The 4,480-nt window shown below is 46.6% G+C and overlaps 1 pseudogene; it reads left to right on the top strand.

Moving 5' to 3' along the window:
* Window positions 1–364: 364 nt before the first annotated feature.
* On the top strand, window positions 365–483 carry LOC146386239 (5S ribosomal RNA; annotated as a pseudogene).
* Window positions 484–4,480: the final 3,997 nt, after the last annotated feature.

Here is a 4,480-nt window from a genome sequence, read left to right as displayed (position 1 = left end):
GCCTGTGCTTCTGGCCGAGGCCATCTACACCACCCCAGGGCCTGAGTTGCCGGTTGAGGTCACCTACACCACACCAGGGCCTGTGCTGGTGCATGAGGCAATCTTCACCACACCAGGCCCTGTGCTGGTGCATGAGGCCATCTTCACCACACCAGGCCCAATGCTGGTGCCTGAGGCCATCTTCAAAAATCCAGGGCCTGTGCTGCTGGTTAAATTCTTATCTGAGTCTTTGGGTCAGGATATTAGGCAAGCATGCAGGTACCATTAACTCTGTAGTTCAATTGTAAGGTTGTGTTCGGAACTTTAGGTACTGCCCACCTCATCACTTGATTCCAAAAATTGACACATTGTGCTGGGGCCAGCAGCTTACGCCCATACCACCCTGAGCACACCTGACCTCGTCTGATTTCGGAAGCTAAGCAGGGCTGGGCTTGGTTAGTACTTCGACGGGAGACTGCCTGGGAATACCAGGTGCTGTAAGCCTTTCCTTTTCATGTCATTGAACTGCTTTTGATCCAGAGAAGGGGGGTATTGAAAGACCCAAAGCAGCTGCCCATTAATGAGGGCACATTAACGACATTGGTTTTGGCTGTTTTCACCAATGTCTTGTGCTTCCGGGTGAGGCAACCTACAACACACCAGGGCCTGTGGCTCTGGCTAAGGCCATCTACACCACACCAGGGCCTGAGTTGCCGGCTGAGGCCACCTACACCACACCAGGGCCTGTGGCTCTGGCTGAGGCCATCTACACCACACCAGGGCCTTAGTTGCTGGGTGAGGCCACTTACACCACATCAGGGCCTGTGGTTCTTGCTTAGGCCATCTACACCACACCAGTGCCTGTGCTTCTGGCCGAGGCCATCTTCACCACACCAGGCCCCGTGCTGCTAGCTGAGGCCACCTACAACACACCAGGGCCAGTGCTGCTGGCCAAGGCCATCTTCACCACACCAGGGCCTGTGGCTTTGGCTGAGGCTACCTACACCACACCAGTGCCTGTGCTTCTGGCCGAGGCCATCTACACAACATCAGGGCCTGAGTTGCCGGATGAGGCCACTTACACCACACCAGGGCCTTTGCTACTTGCTGAGGCCAACTACACCACACCAGGGCCAGTGCTGGTGCCTGAGGCCATCTTCAAAAATCCAGGGCCTGTGCTGCTGGTTAAATGCTTATCTGAGTCTTTGGGTTAGGGTATTAGGCAAGCATGCAGGTACCGTTAACTCTGTAGTTCAATTGTAGGGTTGTGTTTGTAACTTCAGGTACTGGCAACCTCATCACTTGATTCCATAAATTGACACATTGTGCTTGGACCAGCAGCTTATAGCCATACCACCCTGAGCACACCCGACTTCGTCTGATCCCGGAAGCTATGCAGCGCTGGGCTTGGTTAGTACTTGGATGGGAGACTGCCATATGGGCTCAAAATGTGGTCATAAATATTTTGTACTTGTAAATCAGTTTCGTATGTGTAAAAAGAATTTGTGTGTGTGTAAAAAAGATTTGTATGTCTAAAAAAGATTTGTATGTGTAAAAAGAATTTGTGTGTGTGTAAAAAAGATTTGTATGTGTAAAAAAGATTTGTGTGTGTGTAAAAAAGATTTGTGTGTGGACTTAGCCAAAAAAAATCCTGCAAGTTACAAGTACGAATTTTGACCCTATTTTTCTTCCTTTCATCTGATTGGTCAATGTCATGTCAATCACAAATGTAACAATCCAATCAGAGAACAGATGGGTTTGGCTGTCGGAGGGGCGCTTTTTTGAACTGCAGGTCCTTGAAGGGTAATACAGTTTGAAGCTGGAGGATCTCTTTATAAATATCCGATAGCAGCTAGGTCCCCTAACTTTCAGCAGCTGTTGAAAGGATAAAGTTGTGGTATATCAGTGGTTAGAAATACCATTATTACTTTAGGATTAGTTTAACACAAAGTCAGGGCTGAGCCGGGACCATTGCTGTGAGTCACAGTGCGCAGCATAAAAGTCCTTTCACATCGGACGCAGGATGTGCTGCTAATGATAACTGCTAACTAAAAGCAAAGGATCCAGAATTTGTTGCGCTGGCTGCTGGGCTCTGTGGGTTTTTGCAGCAGCTCTATCTGTACTAGATTCACCTGCTCCTTGTCTTTTCTATCTCTGACTTTATGTCCTCTACAAGAGTTTCTGTTTTTCTTGCTAGTTCTTCAAATGTTCAATAAAAACATAATTCATAACGAAGAAAGCTTTGTAATGAAGACTGTCATTTCCAAAACACTGCCCGCCCCCACGCCCCGCGGTCCGCAGCGCTGTTGAAAAGGCTGTGGAAGTCCCTATATTAAACACGTAGACCTGTGACACAAAAATCACCAAACTCGGACGACCACAGACTGTTTTCCTTCGTGGTGATGAAGGAAAACGCTGGGTTGGCATGTAAAAGGGCATTTATTCCCTTCAAAGACCCGCAGTTCAAAAAAAGCGCCCCTCTGACGCCAAACCCATCTGTTCTCTGATTGGATAGTTACATTTGTGATTGACATGACATTGACCAATCAGATGAAAGGAAGAAAAATAGGGTCAAAATTCATGCTTGTAACATGCAGGGTTTTTTTTGGCTAAGTCCACACACAAATCTTTTTTATGCACACACAAATCTTTTTTACACATACAAATATTTTTTACGCACACACAAATTCTTTTTACACATACAAATCTTTTTTAGACACACACAAATCTTTTTTACACATACAAATCTTTTTTACACATACAAAACTTTTTTACACACACACAAATTCTTTTTACACATACAAAACTGATTTACAAGTACAAAATATGACCACATTTTGAGCCCATATGTCTTGGCCATGTAAAGCGTTTTTGTACAACTTCATGAAGTTAGCTGTAACTTTTGATAGAAGGCTCAGACACACATATTTATGTCTTTATCTTATGAAATTCAATATCCCCGTGCTGGGCAAACAGGTTATGCAGCTGTTTGAGTTAAGATTTTCAAGTTATTCACAAGATGAAAACCTATACTTTGTTTAGTGCGAGAACTCCATTCAAATGCATGTAATAGTGAGAAACGCATTGTCTAGGCGAAAGAAAGCGTTTTTGTACAACTTCATAAAGATACCTATAACTTTTGATAGAAGACTCAGAAACACATGTTTAAGGCTATATCTTATAGAATTCAATATCCCCGTGTTGAGCAAACAGGTTTTGCAGCTCTTTGAGCTAAGATTTTCAAGTTATTCACAAGATGAAAACCTATACTTTGTTTCGTGCGAGAACGCCATTCAAATACATGTAACAGTGAGAAACGCACTGTCTAGGCGAAAGAAAGCGCTTTTGTAAAAGTTCATGAAGTTACCTATAACTTTTGATAGAAGACTTAGAAACACATGTTTAAGGCTTTATCGTGCGAGAAAAGGAATAAGCCAGCAGAAAAGGCCCTGGTCTGGTGAAGATGGCCTCAGCCAGAAGCACAGGCCCTGGTGTGGTGAAGATGGCCTCCCAGGCAGCACTGGCCGTGGTGTAATGTGGATGGAATCAGCCAGTAGCACAGGCCATTGTGTATTGTGGATGGAATCAGCCAGCAGCACAGGCCCTGGTGTAATGTGGATGGTATCAGCCAGCAGCACAGGCCTTGGTGTGGTGAAGATGGCCTGACAGGGAGCACTGGCCGTGGTGTAATGTGGATTGCATCAGCCAGCAACACAGGCCCTGGTGAAATGTTTTTGGTAACGGCCAAAACCACAGGCCCAGGTGTAATGTGCTTCGCATCAACAAGTAACACAGGCACTGGTGAAATGTATTTTGCCTAAGCCAGAAACAAAGGGTTGGTGAAATGTGGATGGCCTCAGCCGGAAGCACAGGCCTTGCTGTGGTGAAGATGGCCTCACAGGGAGCACTGGTCCTGATGAAATGCGGATGGCATCAGCAAGTAGCACAGGCCCTAATGTATTGTGGATGGCATTCAGCCAGCAACACTGGCCCTTGTGTATTGTGGATGGCATCATCAAGCAACACAGGCTCTTTTTAAATGTAGTTGGTCTCAGCCATGAACAGAGTCCCTGGTGAAATGTAGTTGGCCTCAGCCAGTAGCACTGGCCGTGGTGTATTGTGGATGGCATCAGCCAGCAACACAGGCCCTAGTGAAATGTAGATGGCCTAAGCCATCGACATACGCCTTGGTGAAATGTAGGTGGCCTCGGACAGTAGCAAAGGCACTGCTGTAATGTGGATGGCATAAGCCAGCAACGCAGCCCCTGGTGTTGTGAAGATGGTCTCATAGGGAGCACTGGCCCTGGTGTAATGTGAATGGCCTCAGCCAACACCACTGGCCCTGGTGTGGTGAACATGGCCTCAATGGGAGCACTGGCCCTGCTGCAATGTGGATGGCATCAGCCAGTAGCACAGACCCTGGTGTAATGTAGTTGGCCTCAGCCATGAACACAGGCCCTGGTGAAATGTAGATGGCCTCAGCCAGTAGCACAGGCCCTTT

This window comes from Perissodus microlepis, chromosome 6, assembly GCF_051167445.1.
Source record: "Perissodus microlepis isolate ML-2025 ecotype Zambia chromosome 6, ASM5116744v1, whole genome shotgun sequence".
Classification (NCBI taxonomy): Eukaryota; Metazoa; Chordata; class Actinopteri; order Cichliformes; family Cichlidae; genus Perissodus; species Perissodus microlepis.
The sequence above is the reverse complement of the archived record's forward strand: the minus strand, read 5'-3'. Positions and strand labels throughout refer to the sequence as shown.